This window comes from Pleuronectes platessa, chromosome 7, assembly GCF_947347685.1.
Source record: "Pleuronectes platessa chromosome 7, fPlePla1.1, whole genome shotgun sequence".
Classification (NCBI taxonomy): Eukaryota; Metazoa; Chordata; class Actinopteri; order Pleuronectiformes; family Pleuronectidae; genus Pleuronectes; species Pleuronectes platessa.
Window position 1 is genome coordinate 5433765 of NC_070632.1, and position 22718 is coordinate 5456482.

The window sequence follows — 22718 nt, forward strand, 5'->3', positions numbered from 1 at the left end:
CACAGAAGTCCAATCTCAACTCTATATTGCTGCCACAACTTCTCGGTCCAGTCCAGCCCCTCCGGGACCCCGAGGCAGCGCCGGGCTGCACAGCTCCACTCGGGCTCCACAGAGATCAGTAATAATGTGAGCTGCCCCTCAGTCGGCTCCTCTGGGGTCGTGAGTCTCTCCTCAGACGTTGACAAGCTGCAGTTTGCCACCGCCGGCTGCTACCGGTGCTTTTCACTCATTGGCTTAATAATTCATTCACTTGTGTTATTTTATTTTGTCACAATATGATGAAACACAAAGGAAATATGTAAATTCAAGCAGGGGGTGATTCATAGTTTATTAATGGAGTCTGTCATTTAGTGCAGAACTCTAATTATTTAACAGCCTCATCATTTATTTCTGATCCCCGACATCACGTCTATAGCTTCACAGCTGAAAGGTCATTACCTGCTTCAGTGACGTGCACGTTGACTTCTCCTCCAGCTGCAGCACCTTCACAGTTTACTCAGAACACACGTTCTCTAAGAGCCACACTCCTCTGACATCTGCTCCACTTCAAAATACAGACTTTCCAACCTGGACGGCAAAATGTGACAAATCTGAGCTTTTTCTCCTGCAGTCGTTTTCTTCTTTAAAAACTTTCATTGTGTTTGATTTGGGCAGCCAGTGAGGCGTTCTGTCATCTAGAGGTTCAGTGGCGCGTGTAGTGGGAGACAGAACTCAGTTCTGCTTTAGTGCTCTGCTCTGGGACGACAGAGTGGTTCCATTACCTTGAATATGGTCCTGTCAGCAGAAACGCCTCTCACCGCGGGGGGTCCCGCCGCTTCATGGACACAATCACGGATGTGGATGCTCAGAGTGGATTTAGGAAGAATGAAATCCCTCAGCACGTTGAGATGGATGAGCGTTCAGCTTGAAAGATTTATTATTTTGATGTCAGTGACTTCTCAGGGCGGATTTATTAGATGCAAGTACATTAGAGATGAATGTGAAATAACTGTTTGTGTGCATTGCAGTGTGTGTGTATGTGTGTTTCTCTGTGTGTTTCTGTGCAGCTCTAACTCAGTGGGTTCACCAACATACATGGATTTCAGAGGGATCACTGATACTGATTTTACCTTCCCACTTTCCCGTTTGCTAAATCCGAAACAAATTGCCGGCTGAGTGTTACCAGGACTCACGCCGAGTGCCAGAGGCGACAGCCAGGCCCAGTGACACATGCAGATTCATGTAAATTCTGCTCAGCCCTGTGCCACCTGCTGTAGACCTCTCTGTGTAATTACCAGTGGAGGGGGCGGTCTGCGAGCGGGAGATACCTGTTGGCACAGACCCGGGTTCAAGGACATCCATCTTAGCTAATGGTCGTATCTGAGAAACAAACACATGCTCACAGGCGGCGTGCAAACATTCACTGTTTCTCCGTCTTTCCTGCTCTTGGCACAACTGTTCTCCTGTTTTACCAAGCCTCGGTCCGACTCTCACTTTTGCTACTTATCTTCCTTCGTGCCTTCTTCCTCCTCCTCCTCCTCCTCCTCCTCTTCCTCAGCTGGTCATCGCTTGCATGAAAAATTGATGCGCGTACAAATAGGAGGAAATGGAAAAAGGGTCGATCACGAATGCAGGAGGAGAACATGCCTCCTGTTTTCTCACCTCATGACCTCAATAATTTCAGTGTGTCTAAATTTATAAACCAATTCACAGACACTTTTATATATTGATTAGCAGTGCAGGTTAGATACATGGACTTCTGGAGAAATGTTCCTGTCGCTACTTAACTTTCAATTTTAAGTTTAAAACCGTCCAAGTTTCTTCTCACAAGTGTCTTTCATCCTGACGTCTACTCACACCGATGGGTAATAGAAGGCTCACGCTCAACTCATTACATTTTGCATTGGTAGATTGAAGAGTTGCCACAGCTAAACTCGGCCTGCAGCTCAATCTGAAAAACCATAGAGAAATAACATTTAAAGAAATAAAAGGCTTCATGGAAAAGCCTGAAAATTGAAGTTGAGTTTATTCAGGTGTATATGAGCTGTTTGTCAATTCTACTGAATCATAAATATTATGAAAGATTGACTCCAATAAATGAAATAACTGAGCTCAACGGAATTGATTCTTTATATTATATAAAAGCGATAATGTGGCTGTTTCTGTTTCCACTGTAGCAGAAGCCAATCTTCTTAGGAAACAACCTTCTTTCTGAAAAGAGCCAAGACTCGAGATTGATGCAGAGATTTGAAAGTGGGGCTTCATGCGGCTTCAAGTGCTTTCATTTCTTCTGCATGTTCCAAAGTAGCGAGCTCTGCGTCTCCACAGGGCCGAGAGGCATTAGCCCGAGCAGCCGCTGAGTGACATTTACTGAAGGAAGATTTAGGTTCTCGCTTCAGAAAAGTTTCTTTAATAGTTCTTTTCGCTCAGCGGGTTCTGCCGCGACGCGGAGAAATACGGCAACGGGACGTATTGATTCCAGGACGCTGGTATAGCTCACCTTAGTTCTGCAAGCTGTTTGTTTCTCGCCTGGCCGCTGTCCTCTCGGAGGCAGGCAGTAAAGTTGATGCAGTTTGCTGTCACCGCCCTGGCAGGCTGTCAGAAATAATAATGCTTCATAATATCAGTAATGCTGTTACAGGCGTAGGGAAACCGGACTTCTTCGTGAATGTTTACGGCCGGGGAGTGCGCCTCCTCCGAGAGGCCGTCGTAAAAAGACATTACATTTCCGTTAATTTATGCAAACCTTAGGAGAAAATACAGTTCTGGTTTTTTACGGCGCGCTGGGAAGCTACAGGGCACCACACGCCGACAGCCGGTGGAATGTGGAGAAGGAGCGAGTGGAGCCGCCTTATCTGTTTCCTGCAGAGGAAGAGCGAGGCGTTCTGCAGACCCACCACCAAACGTGATTACTCCTTCACCACGTGCCAGCCTTTCGCCTTCTCTATCGCATCTTTCATATATTTTTTTTAATTAAGCATTCCTTAAGACTTGACTTAGGAGAGAGATTACCTGGAGGATACGGCCTACTCCCGGCTTGGCACAGCCAGGGTAGGCCCTGTGCTCCATGTGTGGCAGCAGCAGCCGGTGGATGTGGAGCTCCGCGGCTGGCACCGGGCCCGAGAAGCATTAACTGCATTGAGCTCCGAAGACCTGGCTGGCAGCTTCCTCGTCTCTCGCCCCGCGTCCCCCCCCCCCCCCCCCCCCGCCTTCTTTATCATCCAGGCAATTTAAAGGTACTTGAATTCTGATATAGCCTAGTGGTTTTAGATAAACTGGACAAATGGAACAGCTCTCTCATCTGTTTTTTTTATTTTTTTCTGCTCCTGTCACACACAGCCCTGCTTGGCACCCCCCCCCCCCCCCCACCCCACGCACAGTTACACGTGTTTGCTTTGTGTATCAAATGCTCCATCGTGCAGCATATGAAAGATGACTCGTGTGATATATTTGCAAATTTAAAGGTTGCTTACGTCCTCGGCTCTGCATCTTTCACGTGTATCCTCATGCAGGAGATTGCTCTGGTGCGTTTGCTTTGCCGCGGCTTCATGTGGAACACGGCGCTCGTCCCTTCAGCCCCTCCTAATGCCACCGAGCGCCTCCTTACGACACCTCACACAAACAACCCTCAGATGCTCCTGAGTAAATAAAAAAAGAGGAACAGCCTAAAACGAGCATTATGTTTACAAGTAAGAATAATAAGAGTCTGTTTTATCGCTTTATTTTATGTCTTTACTGAGGTTCCTCCTTCAAAATGTCACTGTGTGTTATCTGGCCCGCAGCCACGTGCGTTTTTTGGTCTTGTGGCATTTGCTTAAACTAAAGCAGAGAGGCAATTAAAAAAAGAGGAGATTCCCTGAGATAGAGCCGGGGCTATAAACAGCCCCGCTTCATGGTGACTTAAAGCAGCTGTGTCCCCACACGTTGTTGCTCTACTTAACTATAATTTTGCCGTGCACGACCCTAAATCCACCACCACCACCCGAAAACAGTACAGCCACCACATATTCCTCCACCTTCAGAGTGAAGTCATGTTCTCACCTGCTCCTCTCTCCACCAGGAGGTGCCTATCTGGATCACGCCACTCTGGCACCTGTAATGGCGGCGCATTAATCAGCTCCCGGAGCCGGACTAGCAGTGTATTTTTAATTTGACCATAAATCAAGGTGCGCTCTTGACAAATGACCGTAATTACAGGAAAGGCTAGAACATGTAGGAGTATGTGGGAGTGCCGATGTGTGGATGTTTCTACATACTGGTGTTTTCTTTGGGAATGTGAGAACTACAGACCCAACATGTGTACCGTGGGCAGGGTGCCTGTTTGCAGAGCCGGTGGTGGTGTTGGAAGAAGGGAACCGAGATAAAGAAATAATCCATGCCTGTCCCCAGTGCACTTATCTGGCCCACAGCCACATTCAACCCTATGTGGGTCAACGTGTAACTGCAGGCTCGTGGCGAATGGTATAGCAGCTCGGGATCGTTAGGAGGTCTGGGAGGGATGGAGGGAGGAGAGGGGAGGAGAAGAGGAGAGGAGGGGAGAGGAGGGGAGAGGAGGGGAGAGGAGGGGAGAGGAGAGGGTGATGGCAGAAGCTGAGGAGGACAGGAAGAGAGTGGAATATAAAGCTGAGGAGGCACCAAATCTTTTTATGGCCGTTAGCAAATCATCAGTGACAAAAGAAAAATGCCATGAGAGGCTCTGACGAGAATTATGATAAGTTACACCAGGAGGTGTGGGGGGGGGCTCTTTAAAATGTGATTTGTAGTGAGAGATCACGCAGTCGGATTTATGAGGTTTTTTTTAAGCATGATCGTATATTTCTCTGGGATATTTAAAAAAAAAGTTAGGGCACATATGCATAACTTCCCTTTTGCAATTACAACCTTTACAGGTTTATCCGCTCTCAGTTTTACCTCCACCGTTAATCTGCTGAATGTGGAGAAGGACGGCGGAAAACTTTGAAAATGTAGTTATCGTAAAAAACCATCGTTCTCTAACAACTTACTTACTCCACTTTTAACAATAAGCTAAATAAGTAACATATTTTTAAGTGAATGGCTACATTATTAGTAAACTGTTGCATTTAAAGCAGATATGATACAACAGTACCATTTGTTTTGTAGTCATGGGTTTGTCCACAAAATTGAGTCCAATCTCACTCTGCTTTTCAATCTGACACATGGACTGTGTATATATACTTGCTGTGTGCAGTATTGGCCACAGACCCCGCCTCCTCCATGTTAATGAGTGGGACGTGGACCAATTTAAAAAGTCAAAATAAATGTGGCTCAAAGATGGTTCGTGTCACTGTGATGTTTGCTCATGATTGACAGACTGTTTGAGACTGGCTCGTGATTGGTCAGGCATGTTAATCAATGGGCTCGGATCACATCTGCACAGACTCTCTCCAAATGACCGGCCAGCGTTTGTATCCAGGATATTTTGGCTTCATTTCATTGGTCGTGGGGCAGGAAGTGGAGATGCATCGTCCATCTTTACAAACAGTCTCTGATCTGACTAGTTACAATCTTCCTTTTCATGGTGCCTGACATTCAGCTGATCTCTCACCTCTCTGTCATTGCACTTGCTGCTGGTCCACTGGCACATGAAGCAGCGAGAGAGGACGACCCACAGGGGCTGCAATCAGAGCGTCAGGGACACAAGAGCCAAGACCCCATCTGCAATCATTGTGCAACTGGCAGTGGTTTGATATAGTGTCTCTCCCTCTCTTCATCTCATCTGAGTCGGTCCTCCCTCCCCCTCTCTCTCTCTCTCTCTCTCTCTCTCTGACGCTCTCTCTTTCCTGAAGAACCTCGCTCCTGCTTCCTCCCTATGCTCATGTGTTGGCTCTGTCTAACCTACTTAACAGGGGGATTTACATTTTCTCACGCACATCGCCTTGCATCTGCTACCAGCTCCAACAAACATCCAGCACTCCTGGAATTAAAAAGAAACTCCACATGTTTAATTCAATACAGGCTGTTGGACTAAGAGGATGTTCATCTATTAGTAACATGATGTTTTTAATTGCAGCTTTGAAGGAATTTAGGGAGCAGGCTTTGGCAAGCAGATATGAGCTGTCAAGATTAATATTACATTATTCTGTCCAGACGTTGGCACATCTTGATTTCGGGAAGGATGCGATTGCCTGGAGAGATCAGAGATCACAGTCAGTCAGAGCGGTTTGCACCATCTGGGAAACGGCTCCGGAACATCCTTTAGATCTGTGGTTCAAATATTAGCTTTTTATTTTACATAAACAGTCGTATTTGTGATATTTTCTTCTGTGTAAGAGTTGGAAAAAAACAGTCAATGGAGCAACCACATGAGTCTATGGATAATTTCGAGTAGTAATGGTCAATAAGTACAATGACCGACCAATTACATCCTTTAAAAGGGCGATTTTTTCACCCTGTAGGTTTTTAAATTTTCGTGAAAAAGACTTTTGGACAAATCACCCAAAAACCTGGTGGCAGGATGTGGTATGACACGCTGAGATATGGCCTTTTCCAACATTTTCCTTTATTTCTCAGAGAATAATTGGTTTGTTGAAAATAATCAAGTATACACAGGTGACCGATAGCTGTGAGTGTGTGGAATTTGGTTGAGATCCAAATACAAATCGGGATCTAGCTGCTGCAGCTTCAGCTCTCCTCCCTTCGCACATGCTCTATTTTTGTTATTGTGAATTTAAGTTAAGATTTAATGCTCATGTTTGTATTTATCAAGAGGGGAACACTTTTTCCTTCTTCTGTTTGAGTTTCAGTCCTGCATTTTTCTACAGACATGTATTATAGAGGATATGCAAAGTCTGTATTTTACAGAGTTGTACTTTTCTTTGGTCAGTCAATAGTCTAAAATTAAGGTTTTAATGAAATGTTGCATTAACTTTGCGTTCAACTGTTTCTCTATTTCATCTCTATGACTGCATTTTATAGTGTTCAGACTTTGACTAATACGTATTTCATCTGTAAACACTATTTGAAGACTGGAAGAAAGTGTTTTATAGTTTTGAAGTCTTAAGATTTGATGTTGTTTGGCTTCTACTAAATTATTTAACGTGTTTTTAGCACAGCTGTATTCATTTTGGGTTGCAGTCCAATAAAGTTGTTGGTTTGACCGACTGGTTTAAGGGGACTCGGTCATTTTAGCTCGGCCTTAACTCACAATTCATTTAGACTCAGTGAAATGAGAAACAGACTTTCATGACAGATCTAATTATTCCAGTTATACAACAGTCTAAATTGTGTTATTTGTAAAATTGTTTGTACAGCATTAATATAAATTATATTACCCTGAGCTAACATTAAAACATAAAGCGAAGCTACATTTCAGTAAAGTAAATAGATCTGGTAACTTTTCCCTTTAGAGGGATGCTTTGTTTACACCAGAGATGCTCTTTGATTTGCTCACTTCCTCAACACACGCTGAGAGTGATGCAATTATTCTTTAAGTTTTATCAGAAAGTTACGACGCTGATTTCATCTCATCAGATAATTACGGTTGTTGTTTTATCACTCGGCACTAAATGAGCTCCGACTCTATATTTAAACGTTCCGCCGTAGGTAGTGTACGTTTCCGAGTGTGTTAATCTTTAAACGTGTGTGTGTGTGAGGTTATTTCTATCATCTGCAGTTATGTTTATATTCTATAAACACGGGTGTTTTTCCGCGGCAGCTGCCATCAAACAAACCACATATTTCATTTTCTTTCCCCGTCACAAACAAAGCATCTGCACCTCATTATTTTATTGCCCCCTCTCCACGCGTCTCTCGCTCACTTTATATCCATGAACTACAGACACGCATTCTTCTAATTACCTGACGAGACAGACAGCCGTGAGGTGTTGTTTCAGAACACTATTTGCTGTCAGGTCTAATCATCTTTACATTTTCATGCTCCATCGTTTTGGCCGAGTCTAAAAATATCTGCTTGATAATGTTACGGCGAAGTTACAGCAACATACGAAGTTTCATATCCGTTGTATATATTGTTTTCCTCTTTATTTTATTATAAATGTGTTTACTCTCAGTATTTGTGTCTGTAACTTGTGCTACAAGCAACAGTTTTTATATTTGCAATAAAATAAATAATAGATTTGTTTCAACCCTGAAACTGTAGAATTCATCTACATTTATTTCTAATTATATTGTTATGTTATACTGAGATGTTGCACAACACTGTAAAGACCAAAAACTTGATATTAATACAATATTTAACGCCATAAAAAGTACATTATATAATATAAACTTGGCAAAGTATGCGTTTCAACATAAGTTTATAGTGTAAAGTTATCCTCAATACATATTTCAAGATGACAAACGTGTGCACAGCAGGTACACGGTCTACACAACAATTCTGCAGGAGGTAAAGTGTGATGTCCTGAAGTTGTTTGGTTTGTGATTTGTTGAGGCTTGTTGACCTCATCAGGAAAATTTGGGTCGGAACGATTTTATGCAACTATATCATCATTGAACATGTAATGAGTCCTTTTGTATTCTATTATTTGACTCTTACCCAGAACTTGTAGTTTTTCATTCATCAACTGGAATCTCGGAAGTTTGCAAGATTTAGGATAGAAAAACAGTTAGAAGGGTTGAATCTTAAGGTTTTTCTTTTTACAGTGTAAGGTGATTGATTAAAACAGGTTGTTTTTACCAATGGAACTCGTTACTCATAGGCGTCAATTTCATTTGCTACTGGATTAAAAATAAGATATTCCTCAAGACAAGTTTTCATGGTTGTTCTGCAAGATTTTTATATTTATGAGCATTTGAGCCTCAGCGGCGGCCATGTTGATTTGCCTCATCTGTCCACAAAGCGTTGGCAAATTTCTTTAAACCCTTTGCTTTTAGGGGGTTGACCTGAATACTCTACGGTTGAAGGCCTGGATGGTCACGACCCCTTCATCACACAGAGAAATGGGCCGACCCTGAACTTCACAGCCAGGTGCAGTACTCAAAAAGGGGAGGGGCCAAGCTCTGGGGCTAAGGGGTGACCTGCCACACAGCCCTAGTGTATGGACTCCTTCATATACTGCAGAGGCAACTATCTTTTATACAGTAGACGTTAAAAAAGTTATATCTATCGAACCCCAAATCCTCGACAGTGCACTTTCAACAAAGGTTACACCTCAGCGGGACCTTTAACCAGACGTCTCGAGTGAACCGTGCACTCAGTGAGGAGATAACGATGTGCCGCTGTCTCAGACGTGACAGAATTACTTCACGTCAGAAGTTTTGTTCATACCCATATGCTGCTTCCCAGTCTCTGGCTCGTAGCCTGGAGCCCAGCGTGGCTCCTTCTGAGCGGGCGAGGGAAACCGCTGAGTAACTTGGCGGCAGCCTCGGGGGTGTAACCTGGGTGCTGCTGACATTTGCTTCTGGATTTCTGTGTGAGAAAGTGTGTGTTTGTGTGTGTTTGTGTGTGTGTGTGTGGTACATTTAGCAGCTCGGGGAGTGTGTATTATTGGAAAGGCAAGAAGCCACAGCAGATATAAACATGATCACATGTCTAATCTCTGCACCATCTGGTATCTCATCTCTCCGTCTCATCTCGTGCAGTCATGCTTGCAGATGCACCGACTCGCTCGCAGACTGATTAACAGACAGAGCACAGCTTTTTTTTTCAGGTTCAGCATTAAAACTCTTAATAAAATGTATTAATATACCCCTGGTTTCAATATCCACCCGGCATTAGCCTCGTAAAGGCCGTCAGATGCAGAACCGGCTGGAATTGTAGACATACGAGACATATGAGCAAGACGGCAATAATTCGGGAAACTGAATTCTGAAATCAAGCCGGCACAAACTACAGGTTTTGGCCAAAGGACAGAAGGAAATAGATTATTGAGATCCAGCCCATTAGGGTTATTGTAAAGCAACAAATAACAGAAACCTTGTTTATTGCTGTAATGCTGACGAGGGGCTTGTGGATGAATTTATAGCTGGAGGATAATTAACTGAACAACAACAGGTTTGATCCTCTGGGATTCAGTGAGCGCCGTGTTAACAGGAGAGATTTTATTCATCCTGATGTCACAGTCGTCTGTGGAAATAAGAAACAACGGCTTAACCGAAGACTCCTGCTTAAAAAACACAAGGATCCACGTGACTATCAACCTGTGGTGAAGTCTCCCGGTGAGAGAAGGTGGTGACTAGAGGCTTCAGTTCGGTGATTAAACCCCATGAAGTCACATCCTCCGTTAGAAGAGCCTGCAGGAATCCACCCGCTTCAGTTTCAGGAGCGTAAGCAGCAAAAGCTCCGAACCCTCACAGAGTTAAATAACCTGGTCGGTAACTGCCACAGGAAAGTGACAGCTCTTAGTGAAATCATGTTATGTGGTGCAGAGGCACATTTGCAGAGTGAGAACCTAGAGGCCCATACTTAACGGATTCTCACTCTCTGAATGTAATAATAGCGACCGTGTCAGTGAAGTTGTTAAACCAAATCCCACACGAGCAGGAATCGTTGTAATATCTCGACAGAACAAAGAAACAGGTGCGGCGCTCGCTGCTCTGTATGTGTGAGATGGTTCTTGCCAAAGTTTTTTAGCAATTTTCCTTTTTTGTATAATGTCAGTTTTTTTTTCAACATCAGGAGGCTGCGAATCCCCAAAGTCCCAAAGTCTGCAACACTTAAGGAAGGACTTGAGGAAAGTGAGCATAAAGAGCTGAACATGTCCGTGAGGCAGCCCTGAAGCACTCTCACAGCGGGGGGGTCCTTCAAGCCTTCGTGGGCTTTTTTTTTTCCGGCATGAAGTGCGTTAAAACCTGTGAGGGAGGTCGGCCATTGTAACTGTGCATACATCATTCATGACGTGAGAATTAGCCTGAAACTGCATCGTTTTACATGTGTGATACACGGGAGGTAAACCAAACAAGCTGGATGTTAGAGCCGGGGAAAAACCCGTCTGTCTCGGTGGTCAGCAGGCGAGAGCTGCAGAGACACATTATCATATTGATGTGCTCCAGTACAATTTGGAAGTGAAGAGCACGGCACTGCAGCAGGCGTCAGACCGTCCTGCTGATATGACTCCGAGCTCCGCCTGCAGCTCCTGCAGCGCCAGATGGTCCCTCCATTGCAATCATATGTTCCAGAGGACACGGAACCACTTCTGACCTCCAGAATTTATTTTGGCAGCGAGTTCAGATTGGTTATTTTAGGGTCTGATAATCAACAGTGCGACAAACAACTCCCCCCCCCCCGTTTCCCACGTCCTCTCCCGTGATCCCCCCGCGGACGTTTGTCCTCGCTTTAAAAAGCCAAATTGAGCAGGTGACGCGTTCAGATTCCCATCGCTTCACTCGTCGTGCCAGAGCGACGGGGGGGGGGGGGGGGGGGCTCGCCGCCACATTAATGCTCCGGTAGTCAGTTTTGGCCGAGATGACTGATACCAGTGTGTGTGTGCATTGTTTGAGGTCATCTGGCTCGTTGTGCCGGCTCCCTGGTGGTGCACATGAACGACTAAGATCTTCATTTCTCTCATTTTCTGATACACCAATTAAGCACCTGCTGCACCGAATATTGTCTCCTAATATCTGGCTCGCTAACGGTTCCCTTGTGCGATACACGCACGGATGGATTCGGGGGGGCAACCAGCTGCCGCGTTGCCCCCCCGAAACCCACAGACCATCAGATGTGTCTTTATATGACTCCAGCAATGATTCTGTGCGTCTCTTAAGGCCAATGTATGCTTCTCCGTTTTGACGAACACGCACAGATAGGACCGCCCTCTCCAACGTGGAACGCCCTCTGCGTGCCTCTCCGCGGCTCCTCGCAGAGCTTTTCGTGCAGCTCTCATTTTTTCTAACTACACGTCGAAATGGCGGACAGCCCACGGATAGCACTTGGCTGTGATTGGTCCACTAAAAACATAATTTCCGCCCCGGCGTCATTTCCGGACCTCTAACTTCCTGTTTCATTCCCTAAATCACAATAAACCTAAATCACAACTACGACTCTATGGTTAATGTGACAAGTGTGTTAAGCCAGCGGCGTTGTCCGGCTGACGGTGGCTGGTTAGAGCACTTACGTCACATACGGTTATAACGGACTTTGATAACGGGGCTAGCGGGCTAGCCACCATGCTAACTGCGGTGGGAACAGCGCAAAAACCCGCTGACTTAATCCCAAGGCTCTCATGACACTGTTTCTCAAACACCGTCAGGTTAGAAGCAAACACTTGGTAGTAGCTAGTATCGGGTGTCCCTGCTGACTGTGTGTGGAAGCTGGGGGGAGCTAGCTGCCTCCGTGTAGCTTCAAGCTGTTGCAGCTGTTGAATTAGCAACGCAGTTTGGAAACAAGACCGGGGAACCGCTGCGCTAAGACACGATAACAAAAGCATTTTGACCCGCTGGGTGTCACTTTATTCAGCAAAAACTGTCGCGTCATCAACATCCTTTTTCTGTTACCATCGTTCACTGTGTGTGAGGAGCCGGGGGGACGTAAATACACCAGCGTGGACTTCTTCTATATACCTCATGAGGTAGGCTTCTCTATGCTCGACTTCCGTTGCGCCATCTACTGTTCTGGCGGTGAATTGTTTTCGGAACAAAAAGGCTCGTAGAACTATAAATCAAAAAGGGTCCTTCCGCAACGGACTCGGAGAAGCATACAGAGGCCTTTACTATCTTCTGCTGGCCCCCATCCCCGCCCGGCCCCCCCACACCTCTGATGAACTGCGTTGCCCAACCGCTGACAAACAAACGCAAGTTGATTGAAGTTTGTTACGGTGCAGGAATAACCATCTCGCTCGCTTCCCTTCAGATCTGTGTGCCACGCTTCGGGGGATCTCAATCACGTCGATACGCTGATGTATTTTTTTCATTTATATATTCACATAAAAACCGAGCGAGGTGGCGGTGCTGTGGTATTTAAAATAGGAATGTAAATGGTTTCATATATTCAAGCAGGTGTAACCTTGGAACAGGCAGCTTCAAAGCGGGAGCCTTTAGGCCTAAACTGCAGCGGGATGTTTACCGTCGCTGTCAGTGATGTGTACGCATGTTAAACCTTGAACACTATAACTCCACAGACGGGTGCATGAATTAATTGCTTGTAAGTGAGGATTGTTTGCTTATGTTTCACTCTTCCCCTCCCGTTAAACCAGTCGCTGAAACACACCGACTGGGTCCGCTCAGGCTAATCCTCCGCCCGACCAGATGCAACACTTAAAAAGTAAATAAAGGAATTCGTGGAGATGCATGCTCTTCCTGTCAGAAATGTGAGAAGTGCTATTCCCAGTCATTATGTGCCTCGGGCCTCAGGATGAAGAGCTGCCGGTAATAATGAGGGTTTGATTCGGTGGGTTTCTCGTCTGTGGAGTCCGCGGCTCCACTGGGCGGAGACGAGTCTCTCCGTGACTTTGTTTGCATCCTGATGAACGCCGGTGATTATAAACAAAAGTGCTGCAGCTCGTCGGGGGAAATACACCATCGCAATTATGGCAGAGAAAAGATGCTCAGGAAAACCTTGTTAAAATCTAATAAGCCCAAGGTTCTTTCCTATTTGCCTTGTTTTGTCGGAGGCTGAAGATTATGATTGCCGAGATCCAAATTAAATAAAACCGCGTGAGAGAAAGAACACAGGCGGAGAGATGGATGGATATTTCCTGTTGTCCTCCTTCTATCTGGTGGATGAATTGCAGGGCGGTAATTTGATGCAATTGAAGAGCAGCAACTTTCCCTTGATTGCAAATATAAACGGGCGTGGCCGGGCGCTGGCACCGAGGCCAGGGCATCTGGAGCAGTGCTGAGGTCTGCGGCTGAGGATCTTCCCCCCCGCTTCACATCCACCACAACATCTGGCCATAAATAAGAAGCAGGGCTGGAGTGGAGCGCAGCATCAGTGGCTCTGTGAGGTGGAGTTTGTTTCCATCCTATGAAATATCTCAACAGCCCTCACACCGGTGGTCATGTGATTTACGGCACATACTCACGGTGTCTGGATGATGAATCCCTGTAAGTCTGATGATCCCATGAGTTTCTCCCATTGTGCCGGCAGCAGGTCAAACTTTTCACTTAATGTGTCAAACATCCCAGCGTCTAGCAGATGGTTTGGCACCAAACTTTTTGTGTCCAGACCTCCATGCGATGCAGAGAGCATGAATCCTAATGATTTACAGATTCCCTCGGGTAAACATTTGTGGGGTTTGTGTCAAAAATATCTGCACCACTATTTTCTGGTTTTCTATAAAATGTTGTACAATTTATTCATGTTTCCCTGCGGCTGAATTGTAATGATTTTGCTAATCCCCCTGATATTTCATCGAGCCTCATCATGAAGTCAGATTTTTCCTTAGTTCGTCTAGCACCTGCAAAACTAATGACATTCCCACAATCCTTAGCAGCACTTAGCTGCACTTCATCAACATCAGCTCTGTTGGAATGTCCAAAGTATTCCTAGTGTCTACTTCTCCTACTTTTAGCATAATTTAACTTTTCACTTTTAATAGACAACATATATCAGCAAATATCTCCCACTTTCTGCTCCACCACAGTTTTGCAATACATTTTTCAAACTGAAATATATGTTATTTTAGTCATCAATAACTATTTGTCCACTGATCCATGAAGACACTTAGCGTAGCCGACTCATGCTCTCTGTGTAGATTATAGATAATGACAGGATGTGCAGGAGCCTCGGCTGAGATGGGATTTAAAGACATGTCGGACTATATGTCACTATAACATCGATCATCATGTCTCATCAAACTGCTGGTGTCAGTGTGAGGCTCCAATAAAATGGCATGTATCTGTTTGTGTGTGTTTGTGTGTGTGTGTGTGTGTGTTTGCCTAGTGTCAGTATCCTGGCATTTCCTGTCCTGACCAGGTGAATGGGCTGTAACTCAGGGTGATAACAAGGGAAGGATATAACCCTGAATGGAGAGAAAGAGAGAGAGAGAGTGTGAGAGAGAGAGAGAGATAGAGAGAGAGGAACCTCAGTTATCCCATAATGCATCAGACAGCAGAGCCTCTCTGAATCATCATCAGATCACTCAACACAACCCCTGTGACGTGCATGATCCCTAAAGATGGTGATGAGTCCGCCGCGGTGTCCCCGGATCACTTCAGTTTGTCTCATGACTTCGACTCTGCTGCTAAACCGTCAGAGACTGATCTGTCTGGTAAATGCCATCTTGGCATAATCAGCTCCTGCACACGTCTAAGTGGGCTGATCTGACACAACCTCTGAACCTTAATAAATCACTTAGTGAATGTCAGCGCCGCTCGGTGGAACCTCTCCACCATTCTGAAAGTTTTTTATTGTAAAAAAAAATACCACTTACAATAGAAACATTTTTCAGAGGCCATTGAGTTTCTGAAGCCTTGTTAGTGGTGAGGACACATCGGGGGGGGGGGGGGGGGGGGGTAATAAGTTTCCTCTCTCAGGAAATGAAAAGGTAGACAATCTAACACATGAGACAATCCAACAAACAAAAGAAGGAGCCTTTATCAAAAGTAAGTCATTAACCTCCTTTTATAATTTTTCTTCTGAGAAATTGAAATGCAGGCACTTTAATTAACAACTGAAGATTTTAGTCTTTTTAAAAGTTATTTTTCTGTGACCCACTGTAATTGTTAACCTCCTGTTCAGTTGCATGCCTGAGGATAAAAACTAATATCCGTGGTTTGTAATACAGCTTTTATCTAAGTGTGTGTGAGAGGTGCTGCAGGCTTTGGCTGACGACAAACAAGATTCATTGAGATAATCACCAAAGATAAACCGCTTAAACTTGTGCAACTTTTTTGTTGTGTTTATTGTGTTTGTGGCAGTTTGTTGTCAAGTATAAGAATATAGAAGAAAAAGGGAATTCACTCTGTCACTCACAAAGTCCTCGTGTCTCTGGACGACTTGTCAGAAGCTGAGGTGAGTCCCACTTGAAGGTTCAGGAGCTGGAACATTGTGGTTCCTCTTGGGTGTAACATGAACAAAGTGTCTCCTTCTTCAAGTCAGGGTGTATTTTAAATTTCCTGCAACCTCGTGCTGTGAGTATAGAGATAGCTTTGAGCAGAAGAGGGGATACAGATGCAGAAAAGCTTTGAACCTTCAATCGTCGACATGGTAGGAAAATCAGGGTTTAAATGCTGAATTACCACAAAATGTCATATTTTAATCTTATATTCAAGAGTCACAGTTCTGATTTACACATGACTAAGTGGCTCACAAGTTACAACGATGCTCAATAATGTTTTTAAAAAGTCAGGATTGCTTTGACAAATGGACGAAGGAAAAAAGCAAATAACTTGAAAACTGTGGGAACACTTACAAAATGATTTTGTCCCTCGCTGCGTGGTTTACATTTCAGCATTTACATCCACAAATAATCTTCTGGCAGAGCAGGGGAAACTAAATCCGGTTTCACTTCTTCCTCCTCGAGACACTGAATATTTTTGCCCCATCTTGTCGTCACTATCACATTTGTTGTAGAAACATAGCAGTTAGGGTTAGGGGGTGAAAAAAGACTTTCATCTCTTTATCTCTCCTACCTTTTCTGTACATTGTGGTTTTCATAACGTGAGACTGTGACCCGCTGACAGAATCAGCAACAGCAGTGCATGTTCACTTCTGTGCCGAGAAGCTTGTTTTCCACACGTCGACACTTTAATTAGATTTTATTCTCAATTGACGGCACTTTGAATTGTTTGCTCGTTCAACTGCTTTGTTTTTCTGTCTCTTTAAAAACAGTTCATTTGGATTCCGTCCTTATCTGGAGTTTTATTTTTAAAAGATTTAATTGGTGCTGAAATCTGAGTTTAGCCTTTTGGTTTGATTTGGATCACAGATTATGTTTCCAAGGTTCCGTTGTCTTTGATTAAATATTTTCTTTGATAAAAATCCTTGACTGTGTCTAAACCCCCCCCCCCCCCCCCCCCCCCCCCTCTGACGTGTGATTTAGAGGCAGGTTGGATGTGTAGAATGGATGGTTTTATTTAATCAGGTAGTTAGCATGCCTGGCTGACCTTTACCAGCGCTGGTGAAAACTCTGTGATGCCGACTCGGATCAGAACGTAAGTGTACTTTAATTGGCGGCGGTCCCTAGTGCAGCGGACGGTGCCATACATCAAAGTGTGATCAAAGGGGCCTGCAAACACACACACACACACACACACACAGACACACACCGCGTTAGTATGCACAGACCAAACTTACACTGACGAATGCAGCGGGTACAGTTTCCCTGCTGTGAGTGACACCGAACATACCGTTTGGTTTTCCTAACAATCCAGATTCCTCCTGATGATTCACAGTCAAACATCGAGGGGATTGGTTAGAGTGGCAGTGCAGACGGGGGGTGTGGGGGGGAGGGATTTTTGCACGGTACGAGCAAAATCCGGCAAAGCGTTATCTCCTCAGATGAAAAGCCTGAGTCACTGAATCCCGATAAAGGGTCCGACACAGAGCCGTGCAACAGGAAACTCACCGTGGAAAAAAAACGGAATTCAGAATGTAAATGCGTTTTTCAAAAGCCGCGTGCTCTCTAATACCGGGTGATTATTTGAGAATGGGGTTCTCCTGAGCCGTCTTTATGAGGCTGAGCACACTCCGGCTGGTTAGACATGGCAGCTATCAGCTCAAACACACCCGCGCTGCTACCTTGGAGATTACTCCCCTGATTCCCATCTCTCCCATCATGGAGACTTGACATTTGAGCTACAAGACGGAAGCTTGTCTTCAGAGGAAAACTTTAGTATACCCGACAAAGGAGAACCGCTCTAACGCAAATACCTCTGGACAACGTTGGATGTGAAAAAATGTGTCTTCATCAGTACAGACGCAGAAAATCAAGATTCCAGTTTTGTCTGTAGGTTTGTTTTTCACTATTCTGACGAATGTTTTAAGAACATTTTCGGCGATAATCCTTTCACATCTTGTAAGGAGTTAATTTTAGATTCGTGACTAAGACCTCACAACCTGACAGTTGCATTTATTCACAAAATACGTATTGAAAAAAGGAATTTAACCAAGTGTCAGAATTTAATCTTGTTTGTATAATTCTGAGGATATAATGTTTATATTTCTCTTCATTGAGAAATCTGCAGCGGTGTTTGATTTGCCAAGAACGCCGACGGAAAATAACTAAAACCTATGGCCCCTTGGTGTCCCACAGTCTGGTACATTTTGCATTCACGGCCTCAGTTGGAGGTTTTTGGCCTTAAAGGAACTCGAGCGTCAGTTCCCCCCCCCCCCCATCCGCTGCTTCTCTCTTTCCGTCTCCTCTTCAGGCACAAGTGAGGGATTTTGGCGAACCCTAATCCATGTCGCGCAAAGTTGTTTCAACCCTGAGCCAGCGCTCTGAAGAAAAGGAAGCGGTGTGCGCGGTGGTGCCGGTCGTGAGCGCGCGGGGGGGGGGGGGGGGGGGGGGGGGGGTGGTAACGCTGCGTTCTGTCATTGTTGCGCGACTTCAAAGCCGCCAACTCACCATGTTCTCCTCTGAAATCCCCCGAAAAACCTGACAACATTAGAATACCATCAAACACTCTCTCCGGCTGCCTTTGAAATGCCACTGACACTGTTTGGCGTTTGGCAATTTGCAGCCTCTAAAGAGTGTGTGCCCATGTCATTGAAATAAAGCTGAGGCTTGTAATGGGAATGGAAGTGAACACATCTTTCATGCTTTGGCTTAGAAGTGAGAGTTGAATATTGAGATGGAGCCTCGTTTCCCTCGAGAGTCGCTTGTTGACTTTGTAGCTCTCCCTCAGTGTCCGTGGTCGCTTTGCCTCGCACGTCGTGTCTCTTCTTCATCTTCATCTTCATCGCGCTCCCTGCTCCACTCTTCACTCCGGTATTCTCTCCTCCTCTTCGTCCAGATGGCAGAAAATGATTCCGTCCAGAGGGAAGATTAAAAAAAATTTCCAGAGCGGGAGTTTTTCGAAAGATTCAGACTAAACAGTCACAAAGGTTAAGTGTACTAAATGAGGGCTTTGATAGAGTGTGGTCTATTGATTTTCTAGTCGGGAGCAACTCTAGCCATGGAGTGGATTCCAATTTCTCTTGTGTGCTGGCATGATGGAGGCCAGACGTGTACAGATTGATGAGTTCGAGTCAGACACATTGTTTGTACAAGGTTAAAATGGAAGAGAAATGTAGAGGAGTCGGCGAGAGGGAGCGGAATCCATCCTGATGTGAATTAATTTGAAATCCCACCTTCATGGGGTTTAATTTTATTGAGAAACAAGAACAATAACACTTGCTGCTTTTTCCGCAGTGAAAACAATTTGTGTTAATTACAGCGCTGGGTCGCCGTCGTACTGGAACTGAACAATGGGCTTTTCCCCACTGTTTGGTAAAACCTCACACACGAGGACTTCAAGCTATTAAAGCCCAAATACAACGAGGTGTTTCTCAAAATTAAGAGGAAGTGACTGTTTCCAATTAATTAAAAGTTGTTCACATCATAGCCTTTGTGTAGGAGCTATGTTGCGAAAGTAGTAATTCTGCACATACTTGGCTTATATTTATTATTTTTACGTTGGGAATTCATTTGTACATTCAATATTTACACATTTACACACATACATTTTATATATTTAAAAACTCCGGGGAGCTGATTTATTCTGTTGTTTATTGTTTTAAGTAATTATTAATAACAATAGTATTCTCATGTGATACTGTGTGGTGCTTCAGTCGTGGGTTGATCTTGCTACAGTGATGGTTACTGGTGCTAACAGCCAGTGGATATTAATAATACAGGACCAAGAAGACTGTGTGCGCGTCAGACAGTGCAGACAACCAACTGGTGTATCCAAGCAACAAACTCACACCGTTTTCATAATGATAATAGTGTCAGGCAATTATTCTCTGCATTCCCAGTTAAGTTAGTTTCCCTTTTGAGAAATTGGAGGTGATTTTGAGTCCAAGATCTCCCTGCAAGCCTGCTATAAAAAAACTCAAGAAACAACCATTTCTTTGTGTGTGTGTGTGTGTCTTTGTGTGTGTGTGTGTGTGTGTGTGTGTGTGTGTGTGTGTGTGTGTGTGTGTGTGTGTGTGTGTGTGTGTTTTGGATGATGGGCCCTGGTTATCACTGAAGACAAGAACCTTCTTAGTTTGCATGTTCTCCCTTGTTACTTCGCAGATAGATAGATTGTATTTCCTGTTTCATGATCAAAGCCATCAAAGGGCTTTACTACTTTTAATGTGAAGCAGCAGTGGGAGAAACTTCTCGATAAACAGTGGGAGTCATATCAATGTGAAGATTGACAGTAAAGCTGCATCTGATCATATTGTGGATTAAAGAGTCCACAGCTTAGAATTGAAAGGACTGTATTGTAATCACACAGAATAAATTCACAATATAAAAAAACATGAATTGCTCTGTTTTTATTATTTGTTATATAACTATTACAGCCCTGTAGAACCCACCCCCTTAAAACAACCCACAAAAATAACTTTGGCTCGGAAACAACAAATGGTCACAATTAATGTTTATATTTTTTCCTTCCGCCATTTGTTTCGCTGCCGCCCACTAATATTGAACCTGCCGTTTTAAAGAGAAACTGTCGGCCTGATTGATTCCCTTGTTAATTGCTTGTGTTTATGACCGTGCCCGCTGTATAAACTATTTGTGTTGCAATGATGAGAATACATTGCATTTGTGAAGCAGTGAACGTTCATTCATCACGGTGGTTCCAGCACATTGGTTTTTCCAGTTTTAATGAGCTGGTTCGGGGGAGAGAGCTTGCAGCCTTTGTTCTGTGGATGGAAGCTTTGTTTTATCTTCACAGAGGAAACGCTGATTCACGCACTGCTCAGAGAAACTTGATGAATATGAGCTCAAATCGGAACCTCTCTCTTCTTCAGAAAGAGTCGCTCTACAGTTTGAAGGGAACACACGAGGAGAGACATCGATATCTGTGGTGAAGGATTTTCCTTCAGCTGGTCATCAGCAACCACCGACGTTTTGAGTGCTTGTGAAGCATCGCTTCCTGAACTGATAAATCATGTGGGACGTTAACTGGACATCCGAGCATCCTGTTCTCATCCCAGAGCTGAGAACATAACGTCCACAATTGTTTTCTTGTTTTCCTTAGTATTAGTTTTTGTAAACTAGGTCACATACCACTTGTAAGTCAAAACCATAGATTATATAAAGATAGATAGCAAGCCTCCACTTCTCCCCAATGTCCATAATAGCCCAAACACTGGTAATCGAGGTCCCACTCATGCACATGCTCGACCAATCATTTCAGTCTCAGCTGTCAATCATTACGCTTCAACACGTTTTTATAGACTCACATGACTATCAACGTTAAACTCACTGTAAAACATTGCACTTGAGGATAAATCAGTGTGATAAGAGTTACAGTACCTTAACTGACAGGAAGCACCTTTGGTTTTCAATTTTGCTATGAATTTGGTCCAAGTTCCATCCACTAACATGTAGAAGGCTGGATTTATGACCTATACCGCAGTTGGCCACATGGACCAGACTTAAAATTAACAATAAACACATAACACATGTGACATATAGATATTTCATTGTCCTAATGTGTTTGGTTTAAAACGTCACGATTCACAGCTGAGACTGACTGGTAATTGGTCGAGGGTTTGACCTTGACACCATGATCACTACTTTTCAGACTTGATTTTATATAACAGGAGAAGGTGATCACATGTCTTCCATCTTTATATAAACACTATGTTCCATAACAAGTTTCCACATTAGGAATCACAGCCATGTGGAAGATCCTGTGCGTCATAACTTCGATCTAAGGGGAAAGAAATCATGAAGAAATAATGACGACTTGCATAATGTCTGAGGCAGGAACCTTGTGGCTCGAGATGCTTCTGCACTTTCAGACCCACACTGAGGGCTGTACAGAACCATGTGACTCCCCTTGCACCTGCTTTGGTAATCAACAACACATGCACACATCCTCCGCGATCCATAACAGCAGGGAGCGCGGTGGGAGGCCGAGGTAAAGAGGAGGTGAAGGATGAGGCAGGGGAGGATTGTCTGGGCTGAGGATGGGAGGGGGTGGAGGACATGGGGATCATGTCTCGACACCGAGGGGAGTGTGTGAGGGAGATAAAGGAGAGGATGAACACGATCAGGGGGGATAAAGCCTGGCAGAGTCCTCGGTGGTGTGTCCCTCAGTCCGGAGAGACCAGCTCGCATGTGCAATACCTGAAACCCTCTCTGCTCATGTACCTGAAACCTGTTCTGCTCCGGTACCTGAAACCCTCTCTGCTCCTGTACCTGAAACCCTCTCTGCTCCTGTACCTGAAACCTGTTCTGCTCCTGTACCTGAAACCCTCTCTGCTCCTGTACCTGAAACCCTCTCTGCTCCTGTACCTGAAACCTGTTCTGCTCCTGTACCTGAAACCTGTTCTGCTCCTGTACCTGAAACCCTCTCTGCTCCTGTACCTGAAACCCTCTCTGCTCCTGTACCTGAAACCAGTTCTGCTCCTGTACCTGAAACCCTCTCTGCTCTTGTACCTGATACTCTCTCTGCTCCTGTACCTGAAACCAGTTCTGCTCCTGTACCTGAAACCCTCTCTGCTCCTGTACCTGAAACCAGTTCTGCTCCTGTACCTGAAACCCTCTCTGCTCCTGTACCTGAAACCTGTTCTGCTCCTGTACCTGAAACCCTCTCTGCTCTTGTACCTGATACTCTCTCTGCTCCTGTACCTGAAACCCTCTCTGCTCCTGTACCTGAAACCCTCTCTGCTCCTGTACCTGAAACCCTCTCTGCTCCTGTACCTGAAACCTGTTCTGCTCCTGTACCTGAAACCCTCT

At 44.7% G+C, this 22718-nt stretch overlaps 1 protein-coding gene across 1 annotated transcript in view; it reads left to right on the top strand.

Annotated features, from left to right (window-relative positions):
* The window catches only part of cdh13 (cadherin 13, H-cadherin (heart)), a 286701-nt gene that overhangs the window by 91279 nt on the left and 172704 nt on the right, over positions 1–22718 (top strand). The gene's annotated exons all lie outside the window — the stretch shown is intronic.